Source organism: Sinohyriopsis cumingii, chromosome 4 (assembly GCF_028554795.1).
Source record: "Sinohyriopsis cumingii isolate HCF-2022 chromosome 4, ASM2855479v2, whole genome shotgun sequence".
Classification (NCBI taxonomy): domain Eukaryota; kingdom Metazoa; phylum Mollusca; class Bivalvia; order Unionida; family Unionidae; genus Sinohyriopsis; species Sinohyriopsis cumingii.
In genome coordinates, this window is record NC_142964.1 from 101,111,447 (window position 1) to 101,135,560 (window position 24,114).

Sequence of the window (24,114 nt, forward strand, 5' to 3'; positions counted from 1 at the left end):
ACCACCGACCGTCGAGAAGCTACTGACAAGCCTTCTCACATACCCACATTGGCTGAATCCGAGACTCGAACCCACGCAGACAGAGGTGAGATTCAGCCGAAGGTAACGGTATCGTTGTGATTGTCAATGCTGTTGTCACGGTGGCGTGAAAATTTGAAAGTACAGTGTGCGTGATGATTGTTATCAGGGTATTGTGGTCCATCTGTTTAGCTTTAGCGTCGCTTGTCTTTAACTAATTTCCGAATAAAGATTAATACAATGCCTTCAGAGAGAGAATAAAAGCGCACCGTTTATGTGAACGGGATGTTTGACTGATACATTGCGTCAAAGGTCAGTCTCTCTCTCTCTCTCTCTCTCTCTCTCTCTCTCTCTCAGCAGCATGTGATCCCTAATCGTTTATGGTTAATATATTGTTAAATCATAGTTATTTTCTATTTTTTCCGTTTTCAATTTAAATATTTGGATGCCTTAAGGTTACTTTATTTAATTTGTATGATAGGTAGTTTTATTTGGATGAGAGCTAGATCTTCAGATTCTCCAGCGCTCGTGTCATATAGACTAGTAATTAGATTATTTATGAAGTATATTCTAAGACTGTGTATTGAGGGTAACAAAACCTATGATTGTTTATTACTGGCATACAGTAACCTACAAATGACCCTAAACAAGCACAATACGTTGTTTTCTGTCATTGAAGTTTCTTTTCTGTACATCCATATCTTTAGTTTACTCTCTAACTTGCCTACGTTTCAATTCATTAATTTTTTACGCCGTAAAAGCTAGTGTCTAAGTGGAATAAATTAAACAGAAAAATAATATGCTTTATTTAATTTTGTAAAGTATTTCCGTATATGATAACGTACGAAAAAGCTTTTTAAATCCAGTTAAACGGTATATTACTTGGTTTCTTTTAAATGAATGTAGCCTCCCATAACTGTCATCTTCCTTAAGCCAGAACCTCTTATATTCCGACAGGATCTTACTTTCGACATTTATTTCAGTTCTACTGCATACTGAACCATCTCATCAACAGCAGAATTCTTTATCCAACCAACATTTATTCGTCTCGTATGCGGCTGTTTAAGAGACTTGTCAATCATATAGTCAATCACATAGTCAATCGATATTAGAAGGTGTACATAGTCAGTCGATATTAGAAGGTGTATAAAGTCAATCGATATTAGAAAGTGTATATAGTCAATCGATATTAGAAGGTGTACATAGTCGTCGATATTAGAAGGTGTATAAAGTCAATCGATATTAGAAAGTGTATATAGTCAATCGATATTAGAAGGTGTATAAAGTCAATCGATATTAGGTGTACATAGTCAATAGATATTAAAAGGTGTACATAGCCAATCGATATTAGAATGTGTACATAGTCAATCGATATTAGAAGGTGTACATAGTCAATAGATATTAGAAGATGTGCATAGTTAATCGATATTAGAAGGTGTATAAAGTCAATCGACATTAGAAGGTGTGCATAGTTAATCGATATTAGAAGGTGTATAAAGTCAATCGATATTAGAAAGTGTATAAAATGTTCAAAATCTTCTACTTTCAGAACTTATTTCTTAATTCCGCTTCTTTACTCTACAGCTGTTCCTCAGCATTTGATTGCACATGACCTATTTGCACATATTTGTATATAGAAGGTGTATATAGTCAATCGATATTAGAAGGTGCACGTAGTTAATCGATATTAGAAGGTGTATAAAGTCAGTCGATATTAGAAAGTGTATAATATGTTCAAAATCTACTACCCGTCAGAACTTATTTCTTAATTCCGCCACTTTACAGCTGTTCCTCAGCATTTGATTGCACATGACCTAGTTGCACACATTTGTATATAGTACATTATTTTATTTTGAAAACAAAACATGGCAAAACAAAATACCAGATGTCCTGGGAAGGGGAGAATAAGAAAAACAACTTGTACTAGTATAGAGCACTGACAACAACTTTCATGCACCCGGAATGTGATCACTAGTTCCAGGGGCGTTAAATCTGTGGTCATTTTTCTCCTGTGAATATTAGCCCTTACTATAAAAATATTTCTTCCCACGCACATAGTAAAACCTATTTCAGAGTTTTACCCTCTTAAACAGTTCTGAAGCCATCATTTTTGTAACGGTAGAACTACTCTGGTGATTAAAACCCTTCCTGCCGGATTTCCCTTTCAGGAAATTATATATTAGGGACGAAGGTTTTTCGCGTTACGTTCACAATATAAAACAAGTTATGTTACCGAAAATTAAACATGACTTTCAGTTTATTAACATTTACTTACGATTTACAAATATTTAGATTTAGGTCTTTTGATAAGATTTATTCAAATTACGTTTGGTTTTTATTTCAAAATTGACTTGACGCATTGAAATGAAAGACACGTGTTGGCCTCGTAACTACGCATCCGCAAGCATTTAAATGTAATTTGATTTCAGAATCACCATATCTAAAAAAGAACTACAGTTTGAACATGTCACGGATATAGATTTTGTGTGCGATGATGGAACAAATACTTATAACTTGTTAAAAATTCCGGGTGAAGTGGTATTTTCTGTCGGTTCTAGCGTTCTAAGGAACGAAGGAGGGAAGAACGAAAAAGTAAAGACGAACAAAAACAAATTTTATCGATTGATTGGGAGCTATGTTTAAATAAAATGAGATTTTCGATTAGCAGGTTGCAGTGAGATTGATACTGATTATAACTACCGCTTCCGGTACTGTTCATGAGGATTAGTTCTAATTATGCTGAATTGTCGGACTGCTTATTTAATCGACTCTAGTTAATTAGAATTCATTCAGACCCAAAGATTTAATATTGGTACAAGAAAGCACTAAAACGAGGAAAAGTTGAATGCGTGATAAAGTAACTTTCGCTCTCGATTTTATTATTTTAATCACATAGTCTGTAAAAACTAAATGAAAATCTTCGTATTCACAGAGAACTGGCTGGTAATGAAATATTAAAGCATGCAAACCAGACGAGCTCCTTGTGCACATCTGTGTTGATAAGATGGTAGTGGATTTCATTTGTGCCGAACGATCAATAATTTTCATCATAGATGAGCCTTGTAGTTTTTTTCAGTACTGGCGTTTTGTTGTTTTGTTTTTGCGCAAAATATGACCACATTACGCACTATATGGTCTCTCTTAATCGCCCTCTGCCCACCGAACAAAAGGAAACGTTGTTCTTCAAAATGCGTTTCTTGTGAACACGCAAGCAACATATGCAGCCTATTTATATTGTAAGACCTATTATGTTACACGCTGGATGGTTCGAAATCGAAATGGGAATATGAGTAGGGATTTGAAAGCTGTGTTGGCGAAATGACGGACAAGACTACAAAGGATAGAAGGAACGGGTTGCTTATTTATTTATTTATTTATTTATTTATTTATCTATTTTTTTATTTATTTATTTGCTGCTGATAATAACTAAATGATTGATATTATCTCGTATAAAATAGAGAGCAAAAGCGCCCTTTTCTCTCCCGACAACAGCAATGTTTCTCTACATAGGATATTACTGAATTCATCAACATTAGCAAAAGTCATATCAAATGAGTAAATAACACCCCACCCCCCGGCTTTCACTTCAAAACATGTTTTGGCCTACATCCGTAACACGTAATAGCTGAACACTACATGTTTGCCCTGCCTGTCGAGACTGTAGGGTAAATTTCCTCGGGCGTACACACATACTGAAATATATTTAATGCTCTTATGGGGGGGGGAGGGGCGTATATAATAAGATTCTAAAAACATATTATGTTTAAATATTAAAATGTCCGAAAGCCGCTCTCCTTTTATCCCTCTATCACTGTGCTTGTTGGTCAGGCAGCAGCCTAATCGACCAACAGAAAAACATGGGAATGGACAATTAAAAATATAATCTTACGGCATGTCTCCCAAACAGTCGGTTAGTGTAGACTCAATTTCAAGTGTTTCATCCAGCTCAAATTCTTTTTCTCTCTCAGTCCCAAAATTTCCAAGTATTTTGTCACTTATGCGCGGGGGGGGGGAGAGGGACAATGCAGGATTAAACCCTGTGGAGGCCCTTAGGCAGTCGAAATCTTGGGGACCCCCTCGCAAATTATCTCTTAACACGTTTTATCAATATTATTTTGATCCGTTGTCGCGGGGCCCCTATGATGGTGCCTACTCTGCCTATTTGGTAATCCGGTATTGGGGAGGGAGGGAGAGTAAGGAAACCAGAAAGGATTTCGATAAAATTCTCTACTAGGATTGATTTGGGTTTTTTTTAAATAAAAAAACAGATTAATTATTATTTTTCTAGCCATTTTTATGTTGATAATGATGAATAAATGGTAATTCATCATTGATCTAGAGGGTATAGAAGCAATAGACTAGTGTTGAAACCATATGTATTCATGCGCCATGGGCGGATCACAATGTTAATATTTCTAAAACCAAGGTCTTGGTTTTCGGGGTAGGTAGTAAACATCTGCCATTATCAAAAAATTTTCTTGGGAATTAACACCTAGAAATTGCCAACCATTTTAACGCAAATGTATGCAAATATTTCCGCACCTTGAAAAAATATATGTGCTAAGAAAAGTGGATAATTTAGTGATACCGAACTTATGCATCTTCAAGGTGGAGTTTTGTGCATACTGCTGGTCTCGTGACACTGGTAACTTCTCTATAAAGCATGTTCTTTAGGATGTGTCTATCGTACATCCTGCGTACCTCTCCGAGCCAGTATATCCGTCTCTTTTTAAGAGTGTCAGGGTGCTTGGTAGGACGTTTGAATTGGTGACATTGTCCTTCTGTGTAATACCAACAATACTACGCATGCCTGACAGTTTAGCATCTTAGTCTTAACGATACGTTTATTGTTATTGCACGCGTTTTATACGAGTCTGCCGAAGGTGGTGGCCACCTTTCCAATGAGAATATTGATCTCTTCGTTAACTGACAGGTTGTCTATCACTGAAGATCCTAAATGGCAGAACTTACTGACTACCTTTCCTAAGATAAATACATAACTAATACACATTATCTCTTGTTCGTAATAGAACTTGAATAAGACTGCATTGATATAAATTTATTTTCCAGGTTATATCGAAATTGGAATAGAAATATAAACCTTAGTTCTGGAAATGTCGCAAGGTCAGTCAGTCGGATGAGATTTTTGGGTCGGTTGGTGTTTGGCAGCACACCAGTACTTAATTGATATGCGTGGATCTCTCTCATTTTCAACTCGTGAGAGATCTTTATGGTATAAGCTTATAATTGAACTTGACCTAAAGTGAATCAGACATATGAGTGGATCACGCTCATTGTCCGAATCGTTTGAGGTCATGATGATACAGTATAACAACCAAAGGGGTTTCTTGACCGAGCAATGTCAAACCCTAGCGCGAATCCCGCTAGAAGTCATATGTTTCCCTCGATTACAAAGACCTCTATATGACTACTTTTGCAAACTGGAAATACCAACGCGTCCAAACTATAAATAATTTTACTCTAATTAATACATTACCACAAATTTCACAACTTCGACTGTCAACAGCACAACTACATGGTTTCTCTTCATTAACTTTTCCGTAACGTACCGCCATTATTTCACGTCGTGAAACTATACAACTCAACCATCTAATACAAGGAACTACTTTTACTACGCGACCTTAGGCAGGTCAAATTATGATTTTTAAGCCAAATTTCGCCTGTAACTCTACATCATATATAACACCATTGCAACAATAAAGGGCGCCAGCTGACGACGGAACAGTCCCTTCTAGTTTATTCCGTTGTATAAGTTACCAGTCTCCAATCATAAATACTGCACCTGGAGTCACCCGATCATATCACACAATTAGGTTTTAATAGAGACTACTGAGCTCAGGGCCATTCATGCGGCTCTTACCTGAATTCACTAAAAGTAAACCATAGAAACTCACTAACACTTCATTCCGCGACGTTTGCCCCGAGTAACTGGCTAATTATTTTGGTGTGATATCCAAAGCACCGACTTCCCATAATCATACAAGTAATCACAAATCTAAGAAATTCTTAAAATGGAGAGCTATAAATAAATGCGCATACATCAATGAACACCAGTTAATTTAATCAGCATTATCTATAAGCTCCCTCTGTACTTTGAATTTGAAAATTATTAATAAACACAGACATTTTATCTTCGTGTGGGGAGCATAGGCGCCAGCACATTGGGGCAAGGTGGGTGTCTCTTGCCCCACCCTCACTCCTCCTGATTTTACCTCTAAACATGTTTCGGTCGACATCCGTAAAACATTATTGCTGACAACCACATGTTTGTCCCCACCAACTCCGAAAATATTTCTGGTGGGGAGGAATCTGGTTACACTACCAAAGAAGAAAAATGTTAAGATTCGCAGAACCGTGTACCTTATTTGACAAAGGGATAATAGGTATCATCACTTGGGAGTTTTTGGTGCCACATAAAATAAATTATATTCAAGCGGAAGAAAATACACAGATGGATCACTGGATATAAAATCTTCACTTATTCAGTGGGTTATATGTTCACCAATAGTATGGGTAGCAGTACATGGAACATTGAATGAAATATATTAGACATATGTAAAGGGTCTTCAAATAAAGTCATGTCTGCCCCGTGTTAAATAATTAACAATGTCGGTAAGGTTATCTCTTTAACCAAAGATTGTTATGCAATTAAATTTTATTTATAGAGAATATATTTTGCGATGATTATTATCAGTACCAAGATAACCTTCGACATTATAAACACACTCTCTTCTCTCTCTCTCTCTCTCTCTCTCTCTCTCTCTCTCTCTCGTACTAGAATGATTGCACATAGGCTTTCTTTCCTCGTGTGTGTATATATCTTGTTACAGAAACTGGTGGAGATCACTTTTTAGATAGAAGTACTGTGTAATCTGTTTGACAGGACTGTTTGACCCCTTCGCGCGCCTGCAATGTTCCGTTATTGCTCCTCGTTATAAAGAAGTTTTCACATCATATAAGTACAAAAGCACAGCATATAAAGAAGTTCGCACATCATGTAAGTACAAAAGCACAGCATATAAAGAAGTTTGCACATCATGTAAGGACCAAAGCACCTCATATAAAGAAGTTTGCACATCATATAAGTACAAAAGCACAGCATATAAAGAAGTTTGCACATCATATAAGTACAAAAGCACATCGTATAAAGAAGTTTGCACATCATGTAAGTACAAAAGCACAGCATATAAAGAAGTTTGCACATCATATAAGTACAAATGCATAGCATATAAAGAAGTTTGCACATCATGTAAGGACCAAAGCACCGCATATAAAGAAGTTTGCACATCATATAAGTACAAATGCACAGCATATAAAGAAGTTTGCACATGTAAGGACCAAAGCACCGCATATAAAGAAGTTTGCACATCATATAAGTACAAATGTATAGCATATAAAGAAGTTTGCACATCATATAAGTACAAATGCACAGCATATAAAGAAGTTTGCACATCATATAAGTACAAATGCACAGCATATAATGAAGTTTGCACATCATATAAGTACAAAAGCACAGCATATAAAGAAGTTTGCACATCATATAAGTACAAAAGCACAGCATATAAAGAAGTTTGCACATCATACAAGTACAAAAGCACAGCATATAAAGAAGTTTGCACATCATGTAAGTACAAAAGCACATCATATAAAGAAGTTTGCACATCATGTAAGTACAAAAGCACAGCATATAAAGAAGTTTGCACATCATATAAGTACAAATGCACAGCATATAAAGAAGTTTGCACATCATGTAAGGACCAAAGCACCGCATATAAAGAAGTTTGCACATCCTATAAGTACAAATGCACAGCATATAAAGAAGTTTGCACATGTAAGGACCAAAGCACCGCATATAAAGAAGTTTGCACATCATATAAGTACAAATGTATAGCATATAAAGAAGTTTGCACATCATATAAGTACAAATGCACAGCATATAAAGAAGTTTGCACATCATATAAGTACAAAAGCACAGCATATAAAGAAGTTTGCACATCATATAAGTACAAATGTATAGCATATAAAGAAGTTTGCACATCATATAAGTACAAATGCATAGCATATAAAGAAGTTTGCACATCATGTAAGGACCAAAGCACCGCATATAAAGAAGTTTGCACATCATATAAGTACAAATGCACAGCATATAAAGAAGTTTGCACATCATATAAGTACAAAAGCACAGCATATAAAGAAGTTTGCACATCATATAAGTACAAATGCATAGCATATAAAGAAGTTTGCACATCATGTAAGGACCAAAGCACCGCATATAAAGAAGTTTGCACATCATATAAGTACAAATGCACAGCATATAAAGAAGTTTGCACATCATATAAGTACAAAAGCACAGCATATAAAGAAGTTTGCACATCATATAAGTACAAATGCACAGCATATAATGAAGTTTGCACATCATATAAGTACAAAAGCACAGCATATAAAGAAGTTTCCACATCATATAAGTACAAAAGCACAGCATATAAAGAAGTTTGCACATCATACAAGTACAAATGCACAGCATATAAAGAAGTTTGCACATCATATAAGTACAAAAGCACAGCATATAAAGAAGTTTGCACATCATATAAGGACCAAAGCACCGCATATAAAGAAGCTTGCACATCATGTAAGTACAAAAGCACAGCATATAAAGAGGTTTCTGCATCATGTAAGGACAAAGGCACATCACATAAATAGGTTTCCACATCATATAATAAAATTTATCATCTTAAGACAGCTCTGGCATTTTATAACTTCCCGTTTTATCTATTTGGTTTATCTCGGGATATTCGATTTAGTAGAAGTTTTAAGAAAGCCTAGGAGCCCAAAGTAGGGACTAACACAAACAACATTTGGAAAAACTTTTTTTTTTTTTTTTTGGGGGGGGGATATGGTAATGTAAAGCAGTTGTATCTAAAATGATCTCTAACTCAGTCTGTTCAAGGACAATAGAGAAATCAAATGCCTTCCTTTTACTTTTATATTACAAAAGAAAGAATTGTTGTGCATGGCTACCACTAACATCGCATTAAATATGTCATACTCTATAACCAAAAAGTATTTTGAAATGTGTTTTATTCGCATCGGTACAAATTAAGACAACAATTGGATCAAGTCAATAAGTATTTTTGGGGACGTAAGAAAGAAATACTGAGTTACATCAGCGAAGGCAACTTACACCGAGATCGTCATTATCTGGATGGATCAGGATTTTAAACTGCATGTTCTTGTGAAAAGGGTCCATTTACAATTCAGCAGAATTGTTGCTGATCATAAATGTATATCTTTTCATTATCAGATGCTTAGATTAACAGTCAAGTAACCAAATTCTTTCCATTGCGTTTCATGAGGAGCAAAATGGCATAATTCTATGCCGTAAAAACAACTAAGGAAAATCTAGATTTGCAATGGATTCGTTAGAAACTGTCCACAATTTGCTTTGTCGTATCCTCCTAATGTGACCGATTTATTTTGTTTTATATTACTTCAACGGAAAATGGCTCCTGAAGGGTAATAACGTGATAGTGATACACTCTGGCGATAAATTAAAATAATGGTTATAGTTTAGAATCAGCGTTTACGGAGTAACAACGACTGTTAAAAACTAACTAAACAAAAGAGAATAACCATAAAATATATCTTAATTTACCTTTCAGCGACAGAATTTTGATACTAGTGAACAAATGTTGATATTATCTCTGCACAGGGTAAACCATAAACTCAAACGTCAACCTGAAAGGTTTGTCGTAATTGTAAATAAAACCTTAAATTTTGCCACCACCACCCCAAAACAAAATTATAAAATAAGAGTCAGGCATATGGTGATGAACACAAATCTGTGACATTTAAATGCACAGTTACTTCATGTCTGTCATACTAAAAATCTTAAACCCTAACGTTAACCAGTTTCTGCATCCGATAAAAGTCTTAAACCCTAACGTTAATCAGTTTCTGCATCCGATAAAAGTTTTAAATACTGACATTAGCCAGCTGTCGACATCTGATAAAAGTCTTAAATGCTAATGTTAACCAGCTGTCTGCATCGGAAGGTCTTAAACACTAACGTTAACCAGCTGTCTATATCCGATAAAATCTTAAACACCACCGTTAACCAACTGTCTGCATCCGTTAAAGTTGTTGTTGTTGTTCTAGGGTTTAACGCCATTTTTCAGCACAAGATAGGCTATACATGGCGGCCAGTATAACTGGTGGAGGAAGAACCCTGGAAAACCCAAGGAAGAACCACCGACCCACGAGAAGCTACTGGCAGGCTTTCCCACGTACCCACGCTAGCCGATCTTTGGACTCGAACCCACACAGACAAAGGAGAGATGGCAGTGATCCGGAACGGTGAGCGCTTTAGACCACTCAGCCACTCGGGGCCCCCGATAGAAGTCTTAAACACTAACATTAACCAGCTGTCTATATCCGATAAAAGTCTTAAATGCTAATGTTAACCAGTTTCTGCATCCGATAGTCTTAAACACTAACGTTAATCAGCTGTCTGTATCCGATAAAATCTTAAACACTAACGTTAACCAGCTGTCTACAACCGATAAAAGTTTTAAACAATAACGCTAACTAGTGTTCCGACAAAAGTCTTAAACAATAACGTTTACAAACGTTCTGCATTCGTTGATGCCGAATACGTCATCTTCATGCATATGTTTATCAACGGTTGTGGAGAAAAGTAGTAGAATGTAAAAACACGATCCGCTAGTTTTTTCTAATGATTCATTATTATTATTATTATTATTATTATTATTATTATTATTATTTGTGTTGTTGCTGCTGCTGCAACGTCTGCTGCTACTAATAATACTGCTGCTGTTGCTGCTTCCACTACTACCAATGTACTGTTTCACAGATATGTTCGTGATTTCCTGCTGTAAAATATAAATGGGAGAAGATGGAATCTTAGCTCTTTTTTTCAAAGAAATCCATTCATATTATAATAAATTTGGGGTATGCGCCATTTGAATATACCTTTCTCTTTTAAGGATTTCTTCGATTTTTGTGATTACTTCTTTGATTATGGGAAGTCGGTGCTGGGGACATAGTCCTCAGCCCGAATAATTAGCCAATTACTAGGATCAAATGACACGGAGTGCAGCGTTGGTGAGGTTTCATGATGGCATCGTTTAGTTTTAGTGAGTTCAGGTCAGAGCCGCATAAGTGTCCCTGAGCTCAGTAGTCCCTATTAAATTCTAATTGTGTCGATTGATCGTGTGACTCCAGGTGCAGTATTTATGATTGGGGTCTGGTAAATTGGACAATGGAATAATTGAGGATGGACTGGAGGTGCCGTTTATTGTTGCTGTGATGGTAAATATGGCGTACAGTTACCGTCGAAATGAGGCTTAAGATCATGATTTCACTGATCTAGAGTAGCGTAGGGAAAATAGTACCTTGACTTGGTGGTTGAGTTGTATATTTTCTCTGTCTGAAATACGGTTCGTTATGGAAATGTAGTAAGGACAAATCATGCAGTTGTGAGGTTGGCAGGCAATCGTGAAATTCTGAAATTTGCGGCCATGTATTAATTAGTGGAAAATTATTTATAGTCTGTGCGCGCTGAAATTTACAGTTTAAAACAGTAGTTGTATAGAAGTTCTTGGAAATCAGGGAAAACAAGTGACTTCTAGCGGGATTCATGCCAGGGTCGAATTCGCTCGGCAAAGAAACTCCTTGGAGTATTAAGGTACTCTCTTAGATATTCAAGTATATGATGGTAAACTAATCCAAGATATTGTTTGACAAACGTCTTCATTATTTTCTGCAGTGAAATATAAATGGGAGAAGATAGAAACTTAGCTGTCTTTCATCCTTTAATAAAAAATACATTCATATTCTCCAAGAAGTATATATATATATATGTATATATATATATATATATATATATATATATATATATATATATATATATATATATATATATATATATATATATATATATATATATATATATATATATATATATATATATATATATATATATATATAATATTTTGTGTTATTCTTTCTCAAGCACAATTAAATAGGATGACGTTTGCGGACGATACTTTTGAAAGGAAATGCACACATACTTTCAAGATAAACTGAAATATTAGGACATTAGTGAAAGATATTTTAGAAAAGTATAGATATTTTGAATATTTCAATAAATTTGGAACGACATCGCATATATTTTGAATCTAGCGAACATTTAGTTGTTGTTGTTGTTGTAGTGTTCAGCACACGATAGGCTATGTATGGCGGCCAGTATTAATGGTGGAGGAAGAACCCGGGAAAACCCCGGAAAGAACCACCGACCCACGAGAAGCTACTGGCAAGCTTTCTCACATACCCACATTAGCCGAATCCGAGACTCGAACCAACGCAGACAGAGGTGAGATGGCAGTGATCCGTAACGGAGAGCGCTTTAGACCAGACGTTAAAGGACATCATTTGAGACAATAGAGTGAACATCTGTACATTTAAGTATGCTTTTGTGGAAAGTTTGGGACGGCTGATATGTTCGGATATTTCTAAATTTACCGACATTCAGGAGCAATTTTCTCAAAATCTGCGAAATCTGTCGTCATTTACGGGCTTACGGACAAGTAAGTATGAACGAATGGCATCATTCAGTTACAAAAAACAAGAAACCTCTCAGAGGAATCGCGTAACCAACTTAATTATGATTACCCAGTTACCAAAATTCATAATTGTGTACGTCTTTACGAAATGAGCATGTATCATGTAATAATATTAAAGATCAATTGTCTTGCCCACTGAGAAAGACGAAGCGATCTCGGTATTTTCCCTAAAATCTTTTAAAAAATGATAATCATTTAATCGCTGTACAAGACTAATGTCCATACATTACTGATGAGAGAGAGAGAGAGAGAGAGAGAGAGAAATCAGTCTGTGAATATTTTTTTGGTTAAAATGGCAGACTTATTTCTTCATATGGACAGACTGCGACATGACCACAGTTTCCGTACAACTGACATGACCGCTGAGACGTTTTAAATATTTCCATTGCCGATACATTTGTATATTCCATTAATTATAGCAAATAAAATAAGATATATGTACCAAGAAATTTAAATGCATTTTGTCGATATGATAAAGTATTTTCTAGCAGAGAGACTCATCGCAAATGCATTGGATCCCAACGTAAGACCTTCATTTGTGTCTCGAATTTGTTACAAAAGCCAGAGTGGTATTGCTCCGTGAAGGAGAAAGCCTTCATTGTTATACAGATTCATCACAGATTGATTGGATCACAACGTACGGCATTCACTTTGTTATATAAACCAACGTGGTTTTGCTCTTATAAGGAAAGGAACTTTCTGTATTGCTTTAACGAAATCTGGACAACTTCAACAGATAGTTAGGTATAACTTATTACGACACTTTGGGGGGGGCCCCGAGTGGCCAAGTGGTCTAAAGCGCTCTTCATTATGGATCACTGTCATCTCACCTCTGTCTGCGTTGGTTCGAGTCTCGGATTCGGCCAATGTGGGTATGTGAGAAAGTTTGCCAATAGCTTCTCGTGGGTCGTTGGTTATTTCCAGGATTTTCACAGGTTCTTCCTCCACCGCCGCCATGTATAGCCTATCTTGTGCTGAAAAATGGCATGGCATCAAACCCTACAACAACGACACTTTGGACTGAAATTGATTCCGACGCTAACAAGCAGACGATACCGGAGGAGAACCAATTATGGCGAGTAAGCTATTATTCCGTTGTGATTAACATTAAATACCATCCCTGATTTGAGGTGGATCTGCAGATTTCGAATATTATTGTCACAACATATCTTTGGTACGTATCTGAAAGATACGTTAAGGTATATTGTTATTCATCATGAGCAGCAAGCGTGGGGATAAATAGACATAAATTGAAAGGCTAGGTAGGACGCATGGAGTCCATGATCTCTTCCGACAAGTCTGCAAATCTCGTGCAATATATATCTACGTACTCTTGGATATTTGATATTCCTAAGGGAAACCTTGATTCTTTTACTCGTACAAACGTCGAAAGTACGGCTGCTTGTTTGATGTTATGCCTGTCAAGTTGTTTAACCCAGTACTCCTGGAACATGAATGAGGGATCATCTTTCAACAATTAACCATACTAAGCTCTAGTGTTGGTTTATGTTCTCTAAAAAGTTAATTTCCTCATTGCATATATGGTGAAATATGTACTGCAATTTGTTATGAGCTGTTCAGGTTAGAAGATGTATCAACAGCCATCCCATGTCTAGTATGTACAGTCATCACACACACACACACACACAACCATATATATATATATATATATATATATATATATATATATATATATATATATATATATATATATATATATATATATATATATATATATATATATATATTGCCATCCCATGCCTAGTATATACAGTAGTGTTATGATGATAAGCAAGTGAAGTTAAAATACAATATTAGAACAAATTAACCATCTGTATAGATAAACGAAGATAAACTATGACATTAAGCTGGCATTGATATAAAGATCAAACATAGTACACCATCACAAAAAACAAAAATATACAGAGGTAAAGAACCGATAAGAACAACACCTGCTGGGAACTGTCATTAGAATGACCCTGATTAAACCGGTTATGCTACTTCGTTTCTTCTACTCAATCATTATCTTATCATTTCGAGGGAAGATACGTTAAACAGGTTTGGAAACTGATACAAAAAGCGTCTTTCTATAAGCTAGCTAAGACAGTAACTGTACCTATCAATAACGTGATTAAAGACAAGTTAAGAGACTGTCTTACTCGCTAATTAAGTAGAATCGAACTTAAAACTGCACACATCCGGAGCTGCTGTCTCATAATGTGCCGGCATATCTGGGTCAATACAGTTTGTTTTGATTAATCAGTAAAGAAAAAGAAACAACATAGGCCCTGATCTGCTTGCGCATTATGTGACGGCAGATCTACGTATTTTGTTTGCAGTTGGACAGTACTTCATGTGAGTATACGCAGTATAATCCAATATTGAACAGTTTGATAAAGGCGAGTCTACATCTCATTTATAAACCTGCTCAATACATTAACACTGTGCTCATTTCATTAAATCGAGAGAACCATGTGGAGAACATACAAAGGTTCGATAGTTCATGTCACGGAAGTATTTGTACGTGTCTTCATGTACACACGTTAATTAATCAGAACCTTTCACTGATGTAAAGTGTTCACTTTGAATTTACTTAAGTTTTACCTTTTTAAAATAGTACTTCCTCTGAGATAGATGAGTATGTGAGAGTATGTTATATATGGCCATATTTGTAAATATAATATAATATAATATAATATAATATAATATAATATAATATAATGCAATATATCTTTAGTGTTATGGGCATAACCTCTTGACACTTGGATATTGTTTCAACTTTTCATGTTGACGGTTATCCTTGGTGGATAGCTGGTCTATTTTGATATACTGATATGGGAAGTAATGGAATGGAACGTGCCTTATAAAAAGTCTTTATTAGGCCAGCTAAAATGTAGGGGTTTTCCGGAATCGAAGTAAATTATCTTGGAAAGGTGTAGATTATTCTTCATATATGTTCCAGCCACGGTGAATTTTCCATCAACTGCTAGTTTGTCTAATAAATGTGTCACTATGATCTGCAAACAAATAATATGGCTTCGTGTAGATTTGCGTAGCTACTGACGTCTAAAATTTGGACTCAACATATCTACCGTCTGAAGACTCAACAAAACAATAATTATTCGGTATCACTTCAGCTGTGATTTCTTATCAGAGACAGGGGTGCTGATCGGACAGTCTGTGATACAAACCTTCCCAGAGAGGACCACATCCACGCAAGCTTATCTAAAGCTATCAATTTCAGTGGTATACTCGTTTTCTCAGGTTCGATAGAACTTACCAAGAGGTAATACGTTTAGCATCTCTCAGATCAAACCGGAATGTTTTTGTTGGGGTCATACTGATAAATGTGTCTCACTCGACTGCTTTGTTTACGTCAGCAGTGATCGTCGTATCTTGTCATCTGGCAAAACGCAAATCCTGTTTTTTATAGAAAAAAATACACGTCATACAACCCCTGTACAGTAGATAGTGTTTCGGTTTTAAGAATATTGATATGTATTTATCATTAATATCTGAAGGCTTTATGAATGTTCCGAATACAAAAGAATCTCTATCTTTACAAATGAAATACATGTTTATGAAACCAACAAATATATATATATATATATATATATATATATATATATATATATATATATATATATATATATATATATATATATATATATATATATATATATATATATATATATATATATATATATATATATATATATATATATATATATATGTACTTCCATGGCAAATAGTATATCCACTTGCCAAAGCGCACCCGTAGCAACTCAACCTGCAAATATCTCATTTCGGATATGCCGTCTATACTCGTTTATAACTCGAGTCCAGCTGCAAAATGCACGAACGAAACTTTACCGTCGTAATGTGCGCAGACAGATCTGGGTCTATACAGTCTGTTAGTAGTAAACAGTAGAACAAACATATGCACTGTACTACTGGCGCATTATGCGACACCAGACCAGGGACTGTTGCTGGCAGTTGGACTGGACTTACAAGCAATTATTATATGCTACACTTTTACGAAAATTAAAATATATATAGAGAGAGAGAGAGAGAGAGAGAGAGAGAGAGAGAGAATTATAAATATACACCAGAGCAGAAAGGAAAGTGATATCCCTGGATTCCTTATAGAAGAATGCTAGTAGGCAGAATTAATATTTTATTACAAATTATACTATCATATAGGTTAGATAATTTTTTAATTCTTACTCTACGGAGATTCGAACCCAGGTCAGCGGATAAACGGCACGCATCACGTTGCCTGCACAAATGAGCCCATATTCCCTCACGACTAGGCGCACATTACCGAATGATGTTACTCATTCCGTGTTATATGCACTCGTGTGTAGCAGACACACTCGCATGACGACCTAGTAATTAATTCTCATTCATCTACACAGCCATTCCGGATTCCTATGAAAGAAATCAAAGTTTGCTTTCCGTTTAGACCTCGGTAAATCATTGTCATGCTTACGCACATAAAACCAAATGTTTTTATTTTCAGCACCGTTTGAAAAGCATCTTTTGACTTAATTGGCTCTTAGAAGACCCAGTATAATCTGGATAGTTTTAATCTGGTTTTAAAACTGACGTCTGAAACACGCGACCCATGGAGTTGCTTCCTGCGTCCCTCAAGAACACTTGGCATTTATAAATAATTAATAATGCAATTGTTTTTTCTTCACAGCCAGCAAGTTTTGAGAAAATTTCGATTGTTACATCGTGTACTTTTTGCTTCCAACATTTTCACTGGCTACCTTTTATATGAACCGCTTTCGCTGTATGAATGGGTTTCAGTGGTGCGGCACTCGAGCCAATGTTATAGTCCTCGTGTGACCATCATGGAAGGAGCGCCAGAAGAATTATTTTCGGGGCGGGGGACAAACGTGTAGTGATCAGTTATTAAGTTTTACGGACATAGGCCAAAATATGTTTCAAAGTGAAATCCGGGGGAGTGACTTGCCCACCTCCCCCATCTCCACTATATGCGGACGCCCATGACTCGTGATGATTTGAGATTGAGACCCTTGTTTAAAAAAAAAAAAGAAGGAAAAAGCAAAAACATCAGACACATCAATATCCACGGTATAATAATGCGATTTTATCAATGACCGGGTGACTGTATTTCAGTCCGATAAATCAAACACCCAAAATCTAGTTCATACTGACAGACGATTTGTGGGTCTGCTGTCACCTGTTTATTAAAATGTGCAAGTTGGCTGCATGCAAATCGTTCGGGAAAGCATATGCACACAGTTTAGATACTTACCGGTATTTGATAACAACCATACATAGCGCGATATTCAAAATTGCCAAAAGAAGAGGGTTATGCTATTCCACGTGGATTTAAGTCGTCAAAAACAGTGTTTTTATTGAGGAAATAGTTTGAACATATTGCCAAAAGAATCCTTCATCCGACGTTACCTACAGCCGCTAGAAATACCGGTAAGTGTATTAAATGTTCACCGATGTTTGCAGACAACTCTCGCGAATTTGCGATATTTTTTGTCTCGTGTATCTTGTTTCTTACATGCTGAAATTTTTCAGCAATCGTCATATATTTATCAACCCTCAGCTTGAGAGATAATTTTTAAAAAAATTTACAAGTATGTCGGTTGCATGTTGGCAGTTAAGAACACTCGTCATTGAATTGAATTCAAAATAATTGCATGAATAGTTCAGAAAAAAATAAACATGTGGGCGAGAAAAATAATCTAATCTAGAAATTGGCGCGGAAACAAAGAATTCTCAGCCTCCGTGTTACATTATTTATAATTTTCTCAGCAGACTGTCGCAAAAGACAAATTGTATAACCCCTCGACTGGGATTTGCTTGTCTCGGTGCGAACCCCAACAAAGATTCTATTATCCCCATGTGCTTTATGTAGTAACACGTATGGTTCTAAATTGTTCTAAACCAGGTTGAATATCTAGTAGGTTTCATTTTTTTTTCAACGTTGTAATAACTTCATTATTGTAAGCGAAAAGTTTCTGCTAGAGTTGTTCTCAACCTTGATTCGCAACTAGTGTAAGCATTCGAGATCCACAATGTTATTTTACCTTTCAATATCGACTGTTAAATATGATAAGATAAAATTATAATTATAATTCACCCCAAAATTAATAGTATTTTCGGTAGTAGTAGTAGTAGTAGCAGCAGCAGCAACAACAACAACATGGGAGAGTAATATTATTGATAGTACTGGTAGTGACCGGGTTGGTTGTGGTGGTAGCAGTAGTGGTCCTCATATAAGTAATGGTAGTGTTATCTATGGAATAATGTTACAAGCCAGTGGTCTTTACTTGACCGAGCGATGTCTAAAACCCTGGCGCGATTCCCGCTAGAAGTCATACATTTACATCAAATTTCCAAAGACTTCCACACAACTTCAGTTGTAAATTATTAAGCCCGACAAGTCCATTCTATACATAAATTTTACTCTAATCAATGCAAGACCATAGATCTCACAACCTGCCAAATATCTATAAACCGCACATCTGCATGGTTTCTCTTCATTACGTTTCCGTACCGCCAGCAGTTCACGCCGTAGAAACTACAACTATCCCTTAACACAAGGAACTGTTTTAACTACGCCACCTTAGTCCAGTCAAACTATGGTTTCCAGGCACTTTTCGCCAGTACAACTGCATCACCTTAGAACCACGGCGACAAAAACGGTATCTGCCGAGTCCCTTCTTATTGATTCCATAGTGTAATTTACCGGTTTCCTACCGTAAATACTGCCAATGCAGTTACAATGTACACCACTAGATTTTAGTAGGGACTTTATGGGCACTCATTCGGTTTAGACCTGAATCCACTACTAGTGAACCATGGCATCATGGAAACTCACTAACACTTTACTCCATGACGTTTGCTCCTAGTAATTGGCTAATAATTTCGGGCAAAGAAATTTCTCTATTTGCACCAAATTCCAATAATCAGATATGTAATCACAAAAATCTAAGAATTGCTTAAAACGGAGCGCTATAACCAAATGCGCATACTCTAAATTTACTACAATATCAATTATATTAATATAGTTAAGAGTCATGAGAAATCTATCGTTACGTCATATGGGCAAAGTCAACTAAATAAATTCCCATTGACTGTAATGCTAATGGGTTGCAAAATTACTTTCTGTCTGAGGTATACATATTAAAAAAAATCCCCCCCCCCAAAAAAAAAACCCACCCTTATATCCCAAGCACAATCTCTCTGAGAGTTACGTTTTAAAACGATGAAAATTATATACTGCAAGGCTTGTCGGCATTTTGGCGAATACGACACAAAGAAAGTGCACTCTCGGTTCAAACAAATTATTAAGTAAAATGTACTTGTACGTAATCTTAGGATTTTAGAATTTGTGAAATCGAAACCTTTCATAAATACCGAGTTGCTGCAGTACGCAATACGAATTGCAATACAGTAACACTGATTGAAAACAAGAAAATAACCACTTTAACAATTACTACTTGAAAAATACAACCATCTCTAAGTGATGATACCTAGTAGGACTTCAAATGGAAGTCAAATGAACAGAGAACTTAACATAAGAATGAAACAAGTCTGCAAACAGCAGTCAAATTATCCAGGGAAAAAAGAAGAAAAAATCTGTCATTTCTAGTCTGCGTTCTGAATTTCCACACTGCACTTTTTGCTTTATTGTTGGGATACTTTCAAATTCATTTTTTGAAGAAAGAAATACATATCTGTCAACTAACTTGATAAATGAATCGACCTTAATCGATATTTGGAGACAACAAACGGAAGTTAACGTGACCTAAGTACTTTGATCTGACCGACCATGTATTTCACACTGCAAACATCAGACGCGGCCTCTGTTTGTTTTGCTTTCTTTAATCTTTGGTGGTAAAATATCAGTTATAAAAGCAGATGTTGCATGCTTTGTTGCATGTGCATTTTGGGCATTTGGATACCCCAAAATATTATTTTGGAGGAATTGATATATTTATAAACACGGACTCCCGAGTACTGTTAATTTAACGTCATTATGAACACGGACTCCCGAGTACTGTTAATTTAACGTCATTATGAACACGGACTCCCGAGTACTGTTAATTTAACGTCATTATGAACACGGACTCTCGAGTAGTGTTAGTTTAGTGTTTTTACGAAGATAACTTAAATATCTGAGGCAAAGTGAAGTTTATAAATTATTATTTATAACTGGAAAATATTCCCGGTTATTGACTAGCTACCCCACCCCCCAATTAATCTTTGCCCGAATAATGGTACTGTTCATCTCGCTTTACATTCACATGCAATCTTGTGCTAAGCGTGCATATAGGAAAAAATATGGTTCTTGAATTAAATTGGAAAAAGTATGCGGTGTAAAGGGATTTGTTGGATATAAGCAAGACCATGAAGAAAAAAATCGAGGAACCGAAAACCGTATTGCGGTATATAATGCCAGAACAGCGAACCGCAATATTGTACTGGTATATCATTGCACCCCTAGTGATTCAACTCTTAGTTGGCTTCTCTGGGAAGGCTGGCGATGACTTTTGTGGTATTGACCGCTTTCCCGTGTATTTTATAAGTAAGACTCCCCTTGTGGTATTGACCGCTTTCCCGTGTACTTTATAAGTAAGACTCCCCTTGTGGTATTGACCGCTTTCCCGTGTACTCTATAAGACTCCCCTTACAGTATTAACCACTTTCCAGTGTACTTCATAAATAAGACTCTCCTTGTGGCATTTTCAGCTTCCCCGTGTACTTTATAAGTAATACTCCCAAACCCCAATGGTTATGGCAACTACGGAAATTTATCAAGATAGAATGGGTGACGTTTCGGTCCTTTGCGATTCAAATTTGATAGTTGATATTTTAGGAAACATATTGTCGTCATTACTCTTATTTACAAACGCATTCTCTGATGTTATTGGGGATTCAATGCCAAACACTAAACGTGTCTATAAATAATGGCTTGATTTGAATTGCAAAGGTGTCATCACGGAACGTAATAAAATATCCTAACCAATCTCAGTACCAATCCAAAATTTGAAATTCTGAATAAATAAAGCTCGCCGTGCCATTAGAGAGGGCAACAAGATAACGTTAAGTTCCCATGTCTCTAAATCGAACTGTCATTCGGCTATGAAATCATTATGAAATATAGCACGGGGAATCATTTGCAACAATAAAAAGAGCAATGTCGGGCATGGCTGTACTTCTTGCACCTTTTTCAGCATCAAATTTAACAACATAGTTAACATACTTTGATCCAGAAACTTTAAAGCTCATCACAGTGGACGATGTTTTGATCTGCGAAAGGTCAAATTTCATACATTCTATTAAACGTGAATTACACATATGCTTAAGCAGAGTTTAAAAATAGGTAAAAGACAACCGATTTAAATTCTTCGCTGTAGCCGATCAAGTAGAGTTCTTAACACAGGTGCTCGACGCGAGCTTGATGTTAAGAAAAAAACAATCATCTAAAGGAAGAAGTCATACAGAGTGACAAAAATACCTTAGATTATCCCCATGACCCGTTCTGACATAGGACCCTCTCTATCATAATATATGAGAGAAGGTACGGAACTTCCAAATACTTCGCTCCACCCATGGCCCTCGATTTCCTTCTGCTATTTCCGTCTTTAAAGGCACACGATCATACTTGTTTTACTTCTGAGATATTTTCTATCCATCAAGCCATCATTGACTTTTCTGCGTTGTACCAAACTGAAGTTACGGGCTCCGAAACGTGCGATTTTCGCGAAGTTTTTCATTGTGGACACATCAAGCTCGCGTCGAGCACCTGTGGTTCTTAATAGCCCAAAATTCTGTCTTGACCTTGCCCTTGTTGTTAAAGAGACTGCATTTTTAGGGCGTATTTGTAACATTAAGCTAACCTTCCTTCAGCATATTAGATACTTAAGGGACAAATGTCGGTAAGACCTGGATTTAATACAATTTGTGGTAAAGACATATTGGGGATCAGACATGATGGTCTTACTATGTTAATAAGGACTTGAGTTAGATCTAAGCTTGAATATGGCTGTATGGATTAGCTTGCAAATCGTGCCAGCAGATGCCATCTGGAATAATTCAGAATTTCCTCTTTAGAATGCCTCTAAACTGAGGCCAAAGAAAATGAACAATCACTTTATCTTAGACCAACGAAATTAGTTTCTCAGTACACTATCAAATTATCATTTTTCTTATCCCGTATATGATGTCGGATTTAGGCTGATAAACCAAACCTTATAAACTCAGATAAAGAATTTGTTCCACCTCTTGGCACATTTGTCCTCACATTGAAACTGACAAAGAAATTAATCTTGTGCATGATGCACAATTCTTTATCAGCAATTTGATTATCATCCCACCCCACCCAATACTATTTTATCTTTGTCAACTGTAAAAGTTCTCAATAAGTTTTCTCATTTTTTCAGAATAAATACAATACAATCAAAAAACCTCACATTGGTTCTACGTCCCTGTGTACAGAAGGTTCGAAAATTGGAGACAAGATTGCAAATCCCACGCACAATTTCCAGCTGCTTATCAGATAAACAATCCATTTTTACTGCAACATTACAGTCTTACCGAACTATGTACATAAAGTACATTAAAACTTCTATAAAATAGAAAATTTCATCACCTTTTCAGATTCCAATCCATACTAAAAAATCTTTCAAACCTTCATGTTGTCAATCTGTTTATGTCCCTTATCTTACAGAAACATCATCTGCGCACAGATTCTGGAATAAAACGTGATATACATTGTGGGCGACCTAGTCATGTTGGTATTAAAGACAACAAAAAGACATTAAAGGCAGCTACTTTGCATTCTTCCCTTTTTCGAATGAAAGATTCTATATACTGACTTATAATTCTTAATAAATCAGTATGTACATGGCAAAATAAGTGGAATGAAAACTCCACAAACTTTGGAGCATCAAGCCCACCCTTGGAAATCGGCACCCTCCATAAGGATGAACCTTGACCAGAACGATTACCCTACCAGGGTCCACTGACAGTGGAAGACATAATTGTTTAGAGTATCGACCTCCACTCGATGGTACAATTGTTTCTATCTGTTAATTCAAATGAGAAAGTTTATGATAATGTATCACCAGAGAATATAGTGGGCCTGCTGAGAAAATGAGATTACATTTTAAAAATGCCTTATATTTTAATGATTTTTTTTAATTTGACGCAAATGTTTTATTTTATAGACCTTTTTCAGAATATTAACATTTTTTAATTTGTAGTATTTCATGTTTACGGATATTTGGGAAAGATTTTTCTGCTCGAATTCTTTGTATGTGCAATTTTAGAACTTATGTTTAACTGGTGCCATATTGCCATTACAGGGCCGGATCAGGTCGTGTGGGGGGGGGGGGGGTGTTTCTCCCAAATTTATAAGTGGCCCTGACTTTCCTCG

At 36.1% G+C, this 24,114-nt stretch overlaps 1 protein-coding gene across 1 annotated transcript in view; it reads left to right on the forward strand.

Annotated features, from left to right (window-relative positions):
- The window catches only part of LOC149801776 (lon protease homolog, mitochondrial-like), a 138,220-nt gene that overhangs the window by 103,706 nt on the left and 10,400 nt on the right, over positions 1–24,114 (forward strand). The gene's annotated exons all lie outside the window — the stretch shown is intronic.